The sequence below is a fragment of the Macrobrachium rosenbergii genome, chromosome 56 (genome assembly GCF_040412425.1).
Source record: "Macrobrachium rosenbergii isolate ZJJX-2024 chromosome 56, ASM4041242v1, whole genome shotgun sequence".
Taxonomy (NCBI): domain Eukaryota; kingdom Metazoa; phylum Arthropoda; class Malacostraca; order Decapoda; family Palaemonidae; genus Macrobrachium; species Macrobrachium rosenbergii.
Window position 1 is genome coordinate 37,676,543 of NC_089796.1, and position 19,537 is coordinate 37,696,079.

The window sequence follows — 19,537 nt, forward strand, 5'->3', positions numbered from 1 at the left end:
ATACAGTATGGTTACAAAATCAGTCAGGGGAGCTACCATGGCTGAGAATTTCGGACAGAATCGATGGTAAAATATAGCCATACCCAAAAATCTTTGTAGTTGTTTCTTGGTAGTAGAGGGGTAGCCTTACAGATACCTTCTACATTAGCGTCAACAGGAGTGAGAAGGCCTTTTTGAAATTCAAATCCCAGATACTGAACAGTTGCCTTTCCAAACTCACTTTTTTTATAAGTTGATTGTTAGTCCTGCTTCCCGTAGTTTCTTGAATACATTCCTTAAAATCTTCAGATGTTCTTCCCATGTATTAGAATAAATCACAATGTAATCAAGGTATGCACCCACTCCTTCTATGGATCCTAGCAGTTGATCCACCACTCGTTGAAATGTTGCTGGTGCATTCATCAGACCAAACGGCAAAACAATGTATTGATACAGTCCAAAAGGGGTAATGAAAGCTGACAGCAACTTAGCATTCTCATGTAAGGGAATTTGCTGATATCCTTTCAACAAGTCTATTTTGGAAACAAATCTGGCTTTCCCAATATTATCAAGTAATTGATCAATAAGAGGCAAGGGATAATTGTCAGCCACACTTATAGAATTCAGTTTCCTATAATCAGTACACATCCTAAATGAGCCATCTGGTTTCTTCACTAACACACAAGGAGAACTATAATGACTTGAACTGGATTCTGCTAATCCATGCTGCAACAAATATTCAATTTCTTTCTTCAAAACATCTCTGTGAAAAGGTGATAAGTGATATGCTCTCTGTTTAAAAGGTTTTCCATCTTCTCTGGTCTTTATCTCATGCTTTGTCAGATTGGTGTGCTTAGGTACATCTGCTAAAATTTCAGGAAAACTTCTAATCACCTCACTTAATTCACCACTATTCTCAATACTCAGATGTTTTAATTTACCCTCCAAATTTTCCAATATGGAAGAATTGTTCATCTTGCTTTCAGCTCCCAATTCGTAGCCATCATCGTCCTCTGTAGATGAAGTTGACTGCATTATTGACAATGTTTCAGTTTTAGTCTCTGAGAAGTAAGGTTTCAAAAGATTCACATGTATCTTTCTCTGTTGTTCCCTTCTTCCTGGTGTTTCAGTCACATAAGTTCGATCACTTAACTTTTCAATTATATTATAGGGACCTTGAAACTTATGGGTAAGGGGAAATCTTTTCACTAGTAAGAACACTAGAACTTGCTGTCCTACACTAAAACTTCTTAGCTTAGTCTTAGCATTATATATCCTTTTCATTTTCTCTTGATTTATTTTCAGATTTTCTAAAGAGGATTTTCTAATTTCTCTTAACTTTTTCCTCAAATTCTTCACATATTCTATTTGGATTTTCTCTTGATTTTCTTCCCAATTCTCTGCAAGAATCCTCAATGGACCTCTCATGTCTCGTCCAAAAATCATTTCATTTGGTGAACATCCCATAATTTTTTGATAAGTATTCCTAATTTCAAACAACATCAAGGGTAAACCAGCATCCCATTTTCCTCCTGATTCATAACAATACTTAGTTAACATGCTTTTCAATGTCTGGTAGAACCTTCCCAAGACTCCTTGAGTCTCTGGATAATAAGCAGTTGATAATTGCTGTTTCACTCCTAACAAGTTCTTCACATCTTGGAACAATTTTGAAGTAAAGTTCGTTCCTCTATCACTTTGCACAATTTCTGGTATTCCAGATTTGGAGAAAAACTTCACCAACTTCTCAGCAATTACCCTTGCACTTATACTTCTTACAGAAATCGCCTCAGGATACCTTGTCACTGGACACATTGATGTTAACAGGTTTTCATTTCCTTTCTTTGTTTTTGGAAGCGGCCCAACCACATCTATAATCACCTTGCTAAAGGGTTCTCCTCTAACTTCTATAGGTTGTAGGGGTGCTTTCTGAATTGTTTCATTCAGTTTTCCAGCTATCTGGTATGCGTGACACTCTCTGCAAAACTGCTAACATCCTTGTGAAGTCTGGGCCAGAAAAAATGCTTCATAATCTTCTCAACAGTTTTCCTGATTCCCATGTGTCCAGACTCGTGCACTACTGCTACCACTTGCTTCCTCAAAGGATATGAAATAAAAATTTGATGATATTCACCCCATTCAGCATTTCCTGGTATATCTGCAGGTCGATGCTTCCTCATAACTGAATCTCCGGTGAGATTCTTCTCCAACTGTGGGTGAGCACCTCGAACTACCACACTATGGTTACTCCCTGTATCACGTAATACCTTGACTGGTACCTGCACACTCCCTCCTTGAGTTGCCAGCGTACCTTCATATATACTCGTATATGGCTTAAAAGCCTTCAAGCCAACAACACATTATGAAATGTCAGCACCACGATATGAGCCATCAGCACCTAGATATAGCACAAGGAACAAGCAATGTATCTATGATGCTAAGGGATGGTGCAGATATGGAGATAAGTGCAGGTTTATGCACAAAGTGAATAAATATGAAGCTGGAAGAACAAGTATAATGGAAAAGTTGGATTTTTAATGTACGAATTTCTGGAAATGAAAAAAGATCAACATATCAGAACAGGAAAGAGACATGGGAAAATCCTTACTATTACCCATATTAGATAATGGAGATAATACGCAAACCATCATAGTGATGAATGCAGGGTTTAGTTTCGAGTAACTCAAAAAGAAAGATAGAGTTCTTAGAAGAACTAACCCAAAATGAAAAAATAGAAATATTGAATATAAGTGAAACCTGGTATTCCCAAGAGACTGGTAATGATGACCAGATAAAGGGTTTCCAAACTTATAGATCAGATAGAAAAAATAGAAATCAAGGGGGAACCGCGATATATGGGAGAGATGCCAATCAAGGAAAAATCTGTGAGAAATATAGTGACACAGAATGTGAATTAATAGCGGTAGAATTTGAATCTGAAAAATTAGTGAACATTGTAATATATAGACTCCCTAATACTAAAGAGTTTGACATAATAATTGAAAAATTGGATGAAATATGTAGAAATCACAAGGACTGGACTATACTCCTAACTGGAGACTTTAACTTTCCTTTTGTAGAATGGAAAGAACGAATAGGAGACTGTGGTTGTATTTATACATATAAAAAAGAGAGCAATAGTAGTGCAGAAGATAAGAGGCAATTTGAAAAGCTATTAGATATGCTACTAGAACATAACATTCAGCAAATAAATCACCTACCAACAAGAAAGGATAATATTTTAGATCTAGTATTTGTGAATGAGGTGAACTATGTTAAAGAAATAATAGTATATAACACGAGTATTTCGGACCATAATGTCATAGAACTAACAGTCCGTTCCAGAACATATGAAAACTGAGAAAAGCAAGAAACGGAAAAATGGGAAGGATATGGAAAATACAATTTCTATAGTAAGAATATAAATTGGTCAAAAATAAATGAAGAATTAAACAAAGAATGGGAAAATATATTTGTAAGTGATGATATACAGGTAAATACCGATATATTATATAAAATATTAGAGGAAATAGTGGAAAAATATATACCGAAGAAAAAAAGTAATCATCAGTCACGAATTCCAAGAGACAGAAGGATCTTGTTCCAGAAAATTAGAAAGTGGAAAAAGCTCTTGCAAAAGAAAAGAATGCATGGAAAGTGATGGAACTAAAAGTAAGATAGAAAATGCAGAACAAAAGATTATACAATCAAAAGAAAATGAAAAAGGGAACCTAGAAGAAATGACACTACAAAATATCAATCAAAACCCTAAAATTTTTTTATTCATATGCAAAAAGATGAATAAAATAAGAGTAGAAATAGGCCCTCTAAGAATTGAAGGGCGATTAACGAATGAAAAAAGGAAATATGTAACATATTAGCAGAAAGATATAAGAGTGAATTTACACCTAGAATTGAAAATGAAGATAATGATACAGAAATAAGAGATGAAAATACTGAATACTTATCAGATATAGATATTACAGAAGCCGATATTGTGCAGGCTATTAATGAAATTAAAAATGGATCAGCAGCAGGACCAGATGGAGTACCTGTCATATTGTTAAAGAAAGTGGTTCATTCAATCGCAAAGCCGCTAGCAATATTATTAAGACAAAGTATAGATACAGGCAAGATTTATGATGAGCATAAATTAGCATATATTACTCCTACTTTCAAAAGTGGTTCAAGACTAGAGGCAAGTAATTATAGGCCTGTGAGTCTGACATCTCATATTATGAAAGTATATGAAAGGGTAATAAAAAAAATATAATGAAACATTTAATGAAAAATAGATTGTTCAATATAGGACAACATGGTTTTGTACCCGGAAAAAGTACACAAACCCAACTGTTAGTCCACCATGAAAGCATATATAAAAATATGATAAATGAAAAGATACAGATGTGGTTTACCTAGACTTTGCAAAAGCTTTTGACAAGGTAGATCATAATATATTAGCGAAAAAATTAGAAAACATGACATTGTTGACAAAGTAGGAAGATGGATAAAAGAATTTTTGCAAAACAGAAAACAGATAGTGATTGCAAACGATGAGAAATCGGATGAAGCTACGGTAATATCCGGTGTACCACAGGGTACGGTGTTAGCTGCATTGCTGTTTGTGATTATGATTTCAGACATAGACAGTAATGTTAAGGAGTCAGTAGTAAGAAGTTTCGCAGATGACACAAGAATAAGTAGAGAAATTGCTTGTGATGAAGATAGGAACTCGCTACAAAGAGACCTAAATAAAATATATAAATGGGCAGAGATAAATAGGATGGTATTTAACTCTGATAAATTTGAATCAATGAACTATGGTGATAAAGTAGGAATGCTATATGCATATAAAGGACCTAATAATGAGACAATCACAAACAAGGAAGCAGTTAAAGACCTTGGTGTGATGTTGAATAGGAATATGTTATGCAATGATCAAATAGCAATTCTATTGGCAAAATGCAAAGCAAAAATGGGAATGTTGTTCCGGCACTTCAAAACAAGAAAAGCTGAACACATGATTATGCTTTATAAAACGTACGTACGTAGTCCACTTGAATATTGCAATATAATATGGTACCCACACTACCAAAAGGATATTGCACAAATAGAGAGTGTACAAAGGTCATTTACAGCTAGAATAGAAGAAGTTAAGGACCTTGACTACTGGGAAAGACTACAATTCTTAAGTTTATATAGTCTTGAAAGGAGAAGAGAACGCTACATGGTAATTCAAGCATAGAAACAGATAGAAGGAATTACCGAAAATATCATGGAACTAAAATTATCAAAAAGAGCAAGCAGAGGTAGATTAATAGTGCCAAAAACTATACCAGGAAAATTAAGGAAAGCACACAGGACATTAATCCACCACGCACCAGCATCGATAATGCAGCGTCTATTCAATGCGCTACCAGCTCATCTGAGGAACATAACAGGAGTGAGCGTAGATGTGTTTAAGAATAAGCTCGACAAATATCTAAGATGCATCCCAGACCATCCAAGACTGGAAGATGCAAAATATACCGGAAGATGCGTTAGCAACTCTCTGGTAGACATCAAAGGCGCCTCACACTGAGGGACCTGGGGCAACCCGAACGAATTGTAAGATCTGTAAGATCTGTAAGATCTACTTACTGCTTGAACTTACATCTCCACTGGTTGCTAAACACTCAGCTTGTTTAGTCTGTCTTCCCAACTGTCCCAGTCTTCCCCACACTACTCTTCATAGTTTGTTCCACCTGGTTACCTTTAACCACTTGACCAACTGGCTTTGACTGCTGTTCTGTCTGATAACAATCTCGACTGCAGTGTCCTGCTCTTCCACACTTGAAGCAGACAACATTAGTCTTCTGTATCTGTCTTGAGAAACTGGATGATGAGGATTTGACATTCGATTGCTGAGGGGTATTACCTGGCTTTGTACTGGCATTGCCACTAGAAGGATTCCCATTAGTAATGTTCCTGCAATTTGGATGAGACCTTAAACCTGTGCGTTGTTGGTTCTGGTGCTTGACATTATAATTCCTTTTGCTACAAATGATGTTATAATCTTCACTCAATGTAGCTGCTTTGTCAAGTTTCTTAATCTCTCCCTCTCTCTCTTAAATAGGTTTTCATGTGTTCAGGAATTCCTCTAAGATATTGCTCTAGGACTACTAACTCCTCAAGTTCGTCCATAGATTTAACTTTAACCTCCTCCATCCATGGTTTGAAACATCCTACTTTGTAGGCATAATCCAAGAAAGTCATCTCGTCATTCTTTCTCAAAGATCTGAATCTTTCATTGTAATATTCAGGGGTCATCTGGTAAACTTGTGGTACATTGTGTTTGAGTACCTTCTACTCTTCACACTGATCAGCTGATAAGGCTAAAGAGGCACTTCTTCCTTTACCAGTGACAACACTCTGTACCAAGACTGACCATTTGTCTTCTGGCAATCCCATACCTGAAGCCACTTTTTCAAAGTGACCAAAAAACTCATCTTTATCTCCTTCTGTGAACTTATGAATTACCTTCTGCACTCTTACCACATCAAATACAGGTTCTTGAGTACATTGTATAGGGTTGGACGGTGTTACAGGTAATGTGGATCGAGCTTTTATTAAATCCATCTCCCTTTCATGTATTGCTTTTTCTCTTCCCTCTTCTGCTTCTCTTTCTCTTTTCTCCCTTTCTTCTCTTTCTCTTTATGCCAGTATTTTCTCTTTTTCAGCCTACATCTTCAGCTTAATTAAACTTTCCTCTCTTTCCTCTCTTACTGCTTTTTCTTCTTATCTTTCTTTTCTTTCTCTTTTCTCTCTGTCTTCTCTTTCTCTTTCTGCTTGCATTTTCTCTCTTTCAGCCTGCATTTTTAGCCTGATCAAACTTTCTTCTGCATCTATGCGCCTAAGCTCTAAATCTGCTCCACTTTTCTCTTTCTTTTGCTCTTGCTTATTTATAAATTTGGCCTCAGCTGCATTCAACAATTCTTATTTTACCTTCTCAATAACTCTTCATCTATTTTACCAGAGTTCATCAATGCTTGGATTGCAAAAAAACCAATAATCTTTAAAAATTCGATTTGCTGAAAAAATTCTATGGCTTCGTATAGGGTTCAAGCAAAGAATGTGATTTGTGATTTAACCATAAAACCAATACACACATTAAATGTCTCCCTTTTTAGTTATTCCTAGCATACCACTGCTAAAGCAGTCCAATGTGCCTTAATAAGGTTGGATTCAGATCACTCTTGGATGGAAGGAGCTGCTAAAAACTTCTGCATATTGAACAGAGCGGTTTTATCTAAGTTACTCAAATAATAATTACCAATACATTTTAGAAAATAACTATGTGGTCACTCTCCTATCAAAATATATCCCTAACACCACCAGTATAAACCATGAATCAAAATGATATTTTGTTTTGTTCCCGGGTCTGGGCACCAACATTTTATTATCACAAAGTGTTCCAAATACCTGGTTATTACACAACTAATCACAGAATTCAAAAATTTACCTCACTTCATTCAGGTACCTGAACTCTCATAACAATAAAAATTATGACAGAGTATTCTAAAGGTAACAGTGATCCCTTAAAAAGCTTATTAATCACGTGAAAAATCAAACTAAGTTTATCAAAACAAGTGTGAGATATCATTTATTAACAAGAAATATACTAGAGTAAAAGGGTATCACTCCATCAAACAACTTTAACTGTTTCTTTGGTCTTAATTCACTTCAGCAAAACGAAAGGAACAAAACATGTTTATCACTTTGTCTTATGCACACAATTAATCCTATTCACTGATGGTCAATAAATCAAACACTGTTTTTTTAAAAACTTTAAATACAAAAATTTATTTTTAAACTCAAAATTTACAATTAGAATTCACAGTCTGAAGAACTTTACTATTACTTGAAAACAACACAAAATTTAATTAATTCTTGAGTTAAATTGTTAAACAAAACTAAATCACAAAAACTTTAATTTATCTAGAAATTAAATTAATCAGGCAAAATTTAAACTATTGAGAATTACTCAAGATTTGAAAAGAAAATCTTAATAAATGAAAATTAAATCATGTATGCAATGTTAAATTACCAAGAAAGATTTAAAATGCTAAGTAAATAAATGTTAAATAACTAATACATAAAATGTAAAAAATCAAGAGATTGCAAATGCAATAACACACAAAAATGCACAAAAGATTTACCAATAATAATTTCACTAAGGCAAAATTTCTTAATATACCTTATTACACCATGGTAATAATAAGTAAAGTTCACTTTACCTTACACAACCTTGTGAAAACTTTCGCAAAATCATCTGAAGTGCATCTGCTTCAGATTCACAAAACACCCTATTTTGTTAGGTGTCATTACACACTTTTCCTGCATTCAGATCTCAAAAAGTTAGACTAATACTAGTGACCACACAAATATTTTACGTTAATAATTTCTCTCTTTTGAAGAGAGAGAGAGAGAGAGAGAGAGAGAGAGAACCGCACAAACAATCTCTGAAATCAGAATGAAATAACTTTTAGACTCCAGTCAGAAATGAAATGGTCAGATGACATCACTTCTTGAGCAAAACGTTTTGGGGCCAACATTAACACATCAGAACAATACGTGATCAGAGAAATGCAACATTACAAAACACGACGTAATCAATCGAGATATGTGCATTTACTCTCAAAAAGGCATACGTGCCTCGAGCAGAAAATTGTATGGGACAAAGCTCTTAACAAAATCTCAACGTGATCAAAACAGACGGCAGCTGGGAAGCCATAAGCAGCATGCTTTCAAAACAAGATGAAGAACCAAAGTTGGTTTTCAGAACAGTAAATGAAACATTACAAAATCATTCACCTTTTTCTTGTGTGAGAAAAAACCTTACATGACTCAATTGCCATTCCCTTGCTTGCTAACGCATTATCTTTCGCAATGACACCTGAACCAAAACAGGACATATGAAATCATGAGTACAGAACACATGTTGCTGGGAGACAAAATGTGCGATCACATACTACGTTATTGTTAAAACATAATACTAATTCTAAATTATGCTGTCAAGTTATCTGAATCACCAACTCTTTTGAGATCTGACATTACACTACATATGATATTGAAACAATTATTTTTATTACACTGAGTACATTATATACATACACACACACACACACACACACACACACATATATATATATATATATATATATATATATATATATATATATATATATATATATATATATATATATATATATATATATATATATATATATATATATATATATATATATATATATATATATATATGAATTTCTCATTAATCCCCAAAAGCATAAAAATAAAGATATGGGAATTCCTCCCATGCTACTCATAAAATATATATATAATACAAAAAAAATGCTTGAAAAACAAGACATTATAAGAATGAAGAATAACAATCTACAGTTTGAGAAACTGAATGTGGTTCCTACCTCCAAACAGCAATGTTCACAGTCTTGAACAAGTCTTTACTTGAAGACTTCTAATAATGTTCAATGTTGGTCTTCAAATGACCCCTTTTTCAATATCTAATCCCTTCACACCTTGGGACTCCACCCAAAAGAAGTGCACGTACTTACGTTCCCCACCGGAATCTGGACATTTCTGGCGAATGCACATACGAAGTCATGTGACCTGTTTCCACGTCTCGAGGAACCTAATGCCACAATTATACCTAGTTCGGAAATGCGTCAGATGATAGCTATACATTCTCTTCAAGATTTTGGGAGAGTTTTCCTCCATACTTGTTAATTAAACATTCACTGTGTATTGTAATTCATAACATACTTGTGATCTATAGGCTTTTCAGATATATATAATATAATATATACATATACGAGGTATGTTCAATAAGTAATGAGAAAATGTCAGGAGAGACACTATTTATTTTCATTAGCTTACACAACTTTGTCTCCTTCAAAATAACTGCCTCTCGCAACTACACACTTCTGCATGCGTCTCTCACAATCCTGGAAGACCTCCTCAAAGTCCTTTTTCAGTAGTCCCTTCATGTAACTTTCCGATGCCTCTTTCAGCTCCTCTGTTGACTGGAATCTGGTTCCCCTGAGACTGTCTTTCATGTGTGGAAACAGGAAGAAGCCGCAAGGGGCTAGGTCAGGACTGTAGGGTGGGTGTTGTACCACTTTCATTCGCCTGTCGGCCATCCAGGTGGTCACCAGCGTTGACTTGTGGCATGGGGCATTGTCCTGGTGGAACCACCACTGACCACTCCTCCAATCCTCTTCGGTCAGAACTGTCTCTACTGTGCCAATACTAATACCAACAGCTTCAGATAGCATCCTCACAGATATTCGACGGTTTTGCTTCACTAACCTTTGCACTTCCTCAATGTTTTCCTCCTAGCGTTCACTTTTCGGTGCTCCAGATCTGGGTTCATCCTCAGCCTGTTCATTTCTGTCAGAAAATCTGTTAAACCACCGATAGAAACTTGCTTGGCTCATCTGTTCATCCCCATAGGCCTCCTTTAACATTCCATAAGCTTCTTGTTTGGTTTTCTTAAGTTTAACACAAAATTTGATGGTGTAATGTTGCTCCATGTTTCGCTGCATTTTGACAAGTGTTCAGAGATCAGCAAACCGGATCAGATTGGTTCTACCACGTTCACTGCTGCACTCAGACCTACAAATATAGAAAGTTGCCAGTTTGTCATTTTATTGAATATTTGTATGTGTACTTCACCATGAAGTAGTAATTTGATCAAATCATATTTAGTGTCTCATGCCTGACATTTTCTCATTATTTATTGAACATACCTTGTGTGTATATATATATATATATATATATATATATATATATATATATATATATATATATATATATATATATATATATATATGTATGTATGTATATAACATGTATATGTTATTTTCCACCGATACAAGTAGAAATACCACTATATTTGTAAATGATAATCTCCTGTGCTGTGCATAAAACTTGCGTCAACGTACAGTTCCTTCTTACAGTTTTAAAGAAGTTATTAGTTTGAAGCTCGTCTCGGGTTCAAGGAAATGAAGGGCCTTTCGTCCTGCCACTCTAATGGATTTCGTAGCTTACATACATACACACATGAATACATGTGTTCGTATTTTGTGGGTATGAACTTTTTCCTGTTATCATTTCCTTTCGCCTTAACTTGGCATATTTGTTCACCAAAAAGAAAACAGAGACAGTTTCATTACAGCCTGCAAGTATTTTTCCTCCAAATTTTCTTAACGAGAACCAGAACAACGACCATGGATTCATTTTCATATGGCCTTGCAATCTCATTTATAGAGAAAGAAAAGGCGAAAAGCTAACTGAAGAACTCGCTCTCTCTCTCTCTCTCTCTACACACACACACACACACACACACACACACACACACACACACACATATATATATATATATATATATATATATATATATATATATATATATATATATATACATTATCGATTACCCAATTGAATTTAATGACTGTTACTTATATTATGGCTGCCTCGATGCACAAAATACAAAATACCAATCGCATGTCGATAAATTTTGCTTCAAAAACACGCTGGTTTAACGAACAGACGAAGACAAACATGGGCTGCCTCTTTCTCTTCCCACTTCCTTCCCTCACCATCTCTCTCTCTCTCTCTCTCTCTCTCTCTCTCTCTCTCTCTCTCTCTCTCTCTGTACCTTCCCATTTCCTCAAAGTCTGGAGACTCCTAGCGTTGGTGTCCGTAAAATTCAAATTGTCTCTTAACCCAAATGGGTCCTCGCCCTTAATGGCTGAAAGTTTGGACGCTTCTCTGCCTAAACACTTGGAATTTTAGCCTCATTGACCAAATGCTTTACAAATATATTGGTATTGCTTCACCAAACCACTCTCACTTATTTTACCCTCTCCTTTTGCAAACGCAGAAATACTTATGCACTATATATATATATATATATATATATATATATATATATATATATATATATATATATATATATATATATATATATATATATATATATATATATATATATATATATATATGTGTGTGTGTGTGTGTGTGTGTGTGTACATATATATATATATATATATATATATATATATATATATATATATATATATATATATATATATATATATATATATATATATATATATATATATATATATATATATATATATATATATATATATATATATATATATATATATATATATATATATATATATATATATATATATATATATATATATATATATATATATATATATATATATATATATATATATATATATATATATATATATATATACCTTCTTCTATGTCTTTAGGTTCAGGCTGCTCCACCTTCCACTGTCCAATGCACCCTGACTTCTTGACCTCTCTCCAGCATGTCACATGCTATTGTATCCTTTCACCTGAACTTTGGCGTCTCTTCTTCTCTCCACCTTCATACGTATAACCTTTTTGCACACATGATCTTGTTCTCCCCGCATAACATGACCAAACCACTGTAATCTTCTTTCCTAAACCTTCTCCGATACTTTCCCTACCTTAACTATTCTTCTAATAAATTCATTTCTGATCCTCTTTCTTCTTGTGGCTCCACACATCCATCTCGACATCCTCATCTCTGTTTCATCCATTTTTCGTCCCTAAGGAGCCTTCTTCATCGGCCACGTCTCGGCTCTGGAAACCATCGCTGGTCTGACTACACTTTTGTCAAACTTTCCTTTAACCTTGGCACCAATCCTCCTGGTGCACAATATTCCCTGACGACCTTGGATTCCCATTGTCAGTCACGTTTGATCCTAGATATTTTGACTCTCTTGATGTCGTCCAGACCCAGTTTCATTGTGCACTGTCTTCCTTCTTCTCCTACTTATCTTCAGACCTCGATCTTCAGGTGCCTGTCTCCACATTTCTACCTTCAGTTTAAATCGTTCTCTAGTCCTATCAACACGATACCATCAACAAATAGAGCACTTCAAGGGACCTCCTCTCAGACATCTGATGTTACAACGTTCATCAGAAGTTCGAAGATGTAGGGGCTATGAGTTTGTCCTTGATGGAAATCAACCCTCACTTTGACCTTTTTTGTAGCTCCAAAATAGCTTTTTACTTGTGTGGTTGCTTCTGCATGCACATCTCAACATATTTTCAAAAACTACCTACACACTCATACACCGCCATGCTTTTTACCTTAGAAAAGGGCCATATGCTTTTTCTAAGTCAATAACTACCAAGTGAAGTTCTCTCTGTTTTTCTCCGTAACTCTCCATAGTTTGTGTTCAGTTAAAGCAAATATAGCACCCATTGTTCCCCTCCCTGACATGAAGCCGGACCGTTCCGCGCTTATTGTGGTTTCTCTCCTTATTCTTTCTTCAATAATTCTTTCGTAGATCTTCACTGTATTGGATATCAGTTTTATATATCCCTCCTTCTCCCGCTTGAATTTTTTTTCTGCGTTTCATGATGCACACGTGCCGCTTTTACACATTTTTGTTAAGATAACCAAGAGGCTGCACAAAGCTGCATTTTCGAAGGTTGACGCACTTTTACATCGACATCAGGATAAATCCTGAATCTGGCGTTATACTAACAGGGAACTTAATTGTTGTTATTGCTGATATTACACAACATACAGTAGGTAACAGCGTCTCATTGGTGATAATCTGTTACTAAGTGAAAGTTTGCTGTTTATCTCGACCCACAAGGAGAATGAGTTTCCTGATTACGGAAACATTAAAAGAAAAAAAAAAAAAAAAAACCATGGCAAATACTTGCATCTGCTTACAAGTGCAGGCAACAACATATTTCACCAACATATGCATGCTAAACAATAACAAGTAAGAGAGAAATTGCCAAGAATTCAATAAAAAAAAGATGCTCTTAACATATTACCCTTCTATTATACCATTAACAGAACTCTCTCTCTCTCTCTCTCTCTCTCTCTCTCTCTCTCTCTCTCTCTCTCTCTCTCTTATGAAAGTAAAAATTATGTATGCTTTATAATTCCATAGGAAAGCGATTATTTGAGATGAAGACTTCATGAATGCCATGTTGTTGTTAATGACGTCATATCATACAACATAAATCGTTCTAACCGCCTCAGCCTAGCAAATAATTGTAAGGCAGAGAAAAGAAACTATTATAGCCTCAAAAGATAATTGTTAAATGAAAACAAAAATGACAAATCTCTGTTACCACAAACAAAGCTGCCTGAGCTCTAAACAGAAACCTGAACAATGGTTCCCACTTCAACAGGGAAGCAGCATTCTACAGTAGTTTCAAACAGATGACCCACAGGCACAGCTTGAAGAGCTATTCAGAAGACGAGCGTCCCAGATACATACCTGAACGACGTCTTTTGAAGAGGCAGATCTGATGCGACTTATGACAATCATGGTCTTGTTTGAGGAAAGCTCCTCACGCTGATTGCCATAGTGGATGAAGAGAGAGACTACTAGGGAAACGCTAACACTAATGGCATTGGCAGGAAAGTTAGCTGATGAAGAGTAGAATATTTCAGGGAAGGAGGCATAACCTTTTAAACAATGACATCGATAGCAAAATATGAATTATTACAAAATGCTATAAATAACATACGTAAGTGGCGTAACAATTTCAGGTTCCTTAATGTTTACGAGAAGAAACAATTATGGAAGACAAACTGACATTCGATTCTTGTCTTTTGAGTTCCCTTCCTTAATTTGAAAGGAAGCTCACGAGTCGCAGATCCAATGGAGGAATTTGGAAGCACGAGAAGCAAGTCGCAGATGCACTAGAAACTATTGAAAATTTAAATAACTAGCTGAAAAATCTTGGAAGTATCCGAAAGCCATAATGAAAAGCATAAAGAGCATGACCATAACACCTACGCATAAATATAATAAAAACAAACTGTCTGTCAAATGAACCTACTGTCTCAGAATGCATCTCTCAGGACGGACAGTGAAGTTAGGGAACGGTGGTACTGTAGCACAGCAGAGCAGGTCCAACATCAATGGCGGGGACTTAAGTTCTCCTGGGAGAAGCGTAGAGCAATGCATGAAACACTTGTTTCCATCGAGATAAGTCGCTCGTTATTTATTAAGTGTGTAATCATGCCTTCTTAAATGAAATGCAACACAAAAAATAAAACAAGAAATTTATGTCAGGAAAACATTTGGTGAAATTAATTGTTCGAAGGCAAAAGTTTGAGCAGACGTTGTACTGTATCTGGCACAGTAAATATACCTACAAAGATAACATAGCGCCAATGAAGAAAAAACTAGAAGGATTGATGCATGTGTGAAGCAGAAATGAATTTGATCAATCTGTAAACGATCTATATTTCATTTCATATATAATGCAATGGAAACTAATTTTCCTTACGAAGAGCTTGATAGGGACGAAAACATTCAGAGAAACTGGTATCACAATAAAAGTGAATCATTCTCCAATGACTGCATTAATCTTTGACTCATTCGACTTTACAAAACCGAACCCTCCGCCTTACAATCTGCCATAATTTATGGAAAATCTTTATCGAAGCGAAATGAGTTTATTCAGTCACATCAAAAGCATGACGCTGTTTCTGTGGATTAAAAATCTTAGCCGATGAGACAAATTCCAGTAAGGTTTGAACGGCCGTACTTGAGAAAAAATATGAATAATAAATATTTCAGAAGTAGGGATGGATAATATTATTTACCAAACTCGGAATTTTTCAAAATTCTGAGGAATGGGGCTGGAACATGCGTTATTTATTGAAGACATGTAGCCAAGAGTCCGAGAGAATTTCTTGCAATTTCTAGCTACAATGAGAGAGAGAGAGAGAGAGAGAGAGAGAGAGAGAGAGAGAGAGAGAGCGTTGTTCTAATTTCAATGAGGGGCTGTTGGGAATTTATAAGAAATGTATATTTAAGTAATTTATCATGTATAAAAAATGCGGAACCGCAATGCCAGCCGGTTCTAGGTCTATCCTTTAAAATTTGATGACGTATCCATTGACCCAGAACCAGCCATTAGAAAATTGTTGATAGAAAGCTGAAAACTCTTCATCACTTCATGCGCAACACCTGTCACCATAAACAGCCTTTTCCTAGCTCTCTGGTTAGTTTGACTCTGATTTCCATTCGTTTCAGGTAGAATGATTTTAATTTGAATACAATATGGAACTAGAAAAATATAAATAAGCAAGGGGTAAAGGCTGCGTGGGTATCCATAACTCATATTCAAATCGTGTTTTCAAAAAACCCCGGAGAGTTATTTTGTCTGCTTTTTTGTTCTTCATACATACCGCTAGAAGATGTGAATATTTATTACGTGTGATTTTAAAACAGCACATAAGCTAACTAATTATATCATAATAAAACCTCCAATATTGCTTTACAATTGTAGCGGTAATGGGAAATGGTAGGAGTATTAGTTGTAATTGCAGCAGCAGTTGAGGACTGTTGCAGCTGCTGTTGTAGTTGAAGCATTAGTAGCAGTTCCCTTATCTGCTGCTTCAAGTAGAACATTTATTGAACAGATACACCCATCACGCACACATACACACACACAAAATATATATATATATATATATATATATATATATATATATATATATATATATATATATATATATATATATATATATATATATATATATATAAGGAAAAATGAAACAACGGAGTGGTTGCCAGGCATTTCGACACAACGGTCCTTTACTACTAATCTGCTAGTAAAGGACCATTGTGTCGAAAGGCCTAGCAACCACGCCGTTGTTTCACTTTTCCTTCGTGGCATTTGCCTATATTTATACATTCATCACGTTCCAGTTTATGCAAATGTCTTGGGAAATGAAAGAAAAAGTCATTCTGAGCAGATGTTCAGTAGACATGCATTTTAAGGCCTCGTTTGTCGGTGGGGTGAATTTTTGAAGTATCATGAGGATTACTAGTCTTTTTTGATGAAGGGTATTAAAGATTATATCTTTTCTTGCAGGTTATTAAAAAATGTAGCATTACAGTCCCTTCAACTAGTAAATCACTTGTGAACAAACTTCAAGCCATTTAATTTTAATGATTAATCTTACAAATCAAGAAAGTAGCGTATATGTTGCTTGGCAACATTTCTTGTGATCGTTGAATTCTAGCGCAAACTGTTTGTCCTGCCGCCTCGTCACGGAATTGTTGAATCAGAACTGAGGACTATGCCTGCGCCTATGCTGAATGAATGATAATGGCAGTAGTCATGTTGACAAGGGAATGCAGGTAGGGTGGTTACTGCACTGGGAATAATGTCAATTTTTTTTTTTAACTCTTTCGATTAATGTATGAAGCCTGCTTGTGACAGAACGAAAGAAGAAAGGGAATTTTCAATGATGTTCCCAGTCTTTCTCATATGACAAAGACGAAAACGCTTTCATAGATGCGTTATCTTCCTTTAACTGGAGTGTGATGAATACTTTTGATGGAGAAGAAGAGAATTTTTTATAATACGTTTTAAATCTTTGACTGTTGTGTAATGAATAGGTCTATCTTTAATGGAGGACAGATTCCATTCGGCGCGCTTTTATTTTCATTTTCGGAGTCCAGTGAATACCATTGACGGAGAGGCAGAAGGTTTCAATGATGCACGCACTTTTTCCCCTTTGTTCAGTATCTAAAGAACACATTTGATTTGGAGGTGTTTTATTCACATCGGCCCAATTGCCGATTTCATTTTTTTTATAACAGTAGAGTTCGCAACCATGTAATCTAATTGAACTGTTGCAAAGCCCATAAATACACATCATATCTGCACATTTCACATTACGGAAAGGGTAAGGTATATGTCCAGTTTCTGGCTGTCAAAATGAATCAGGAATATGACACTTCTAACCTGGCGGAAAAGTGAGACTGTTCAGAGTAGCAAGTGAACTGATGAGCTCCATCCCCTCCCCATACCCCTGACTACGCCAGCTTCACGCACGCCAGCTTACTTGCCCTAGAGCAGCGTTAATGATATTTTGAAAATTCACCTCACTGACAAATGAAGCCTTAAAATGCATATGTTTATAAAACATTTTCTGCTCAGAATGACTTTTCACAAAATGTAACTAAAGGTATTTCTTGTTAAAATTTGGTAACCAGTTGTTCCCTAAGGATTTGGGCTTGCTGGATCCAATAATCAAGGTTACCAAGCAAAATTTTTAGTTTTTAACTGTCAAACCACAAAAAATTCAACATGGGCGCCTTTCTTTTAAATTTAGCTATAAGTTTGCCATGATATATGGTTTAGGGATAATTTGGGACATTTTTCTGAGGTTTTTGGCATCAAAGAGTATATTTCATACAAATCATGACTCACTGGTCAATTATTTTATGTAAATGTTACGTGTTTAGTCATTTTTTTGCAAAAATATAGAACATTTTGGTCATCTATATTACCGTTCTTTCACAAATATCCCATCTTTGTCCGAATATTTCAGGCATCATTAAATTTATGGTGAGTTAAAATATAAAAAAAAGTAATATTACTGAACATTTATCTGTAGCCTACCATTCCACTTATGTAGGTATTTAGTCTTTTTCAGGTCAATTATACAGAGATATACCATGTACTATACGATATGAATATTTAAATAGAGAATACTCAAATACAGAAGGTATAACCTACATAATAACAAACTTGCCTAACTTCTGAATTTTAGACCAAATTTGCAAAAATATAATTGTAGCTACAACCTCATTTATATTACTGTTCTGAAAAACCTTAATCTTGTTGAAAGACAAAAATTAAGCATACACATACAATCAATACCCTTATTCTCCACATTCCTGAGTAGCATATGAAAGGTGCCTATTTCCTTGTCACTCAGTTCCAGAAACAGACTTGTAAATGTTTTCAGTGGTATAGAATAAGGTATTCTGTTGTAGTCACAAATGTTAACTAAAAAAATAATGAAGTACTTATCAGAACTGTTTTCTAGCAGCTGTAAGTAGTCTTTGCACTTCAGATGACAGAATGGAAGTTTGTAATACCAGTGTTGATCGAGCTCAGTGATCAGCATTCATACATTCTGCTGTAGAACTGCAATTACCAGCACAAGTTAATCTAGATTTTACACTTTTGCACATCCATGTGGAACATCTTGTTTGACAGCCAAAAGTGATCAGTTGCAAACAGGATTCAGGTACAGCTGGGAGTGAAAAATGGACTGGAGACATATTGCCATCCTTCATTTCCCACCCCAAACTTGTGGCTGGTGGGCATAGGACAAGTTACTTGAAGACAAATAATAGTCTGTAAGTGGCATCTCTTTCTGTGGTATTTCAAAGCATCAATTATCGGTGGTAGCAGCTCTGGTTTAACAGCCTTCTTGAATAGGATGACCCTTGTCTGGTCAGTTGTGACAGCTTCTGGGACAATGTACACCTTGCATATGAATGCTTCAGCATTTTACATGACTTCCTCACCGGTGGCTCATGTCCTGGACCTCTCAACATGTTTTTGTGCTGGAAGAAGACATGTAGTGCTGTCTTCTTACTGTGGCCAGAGAGAAAGAATGTTGTGTCACACCCTG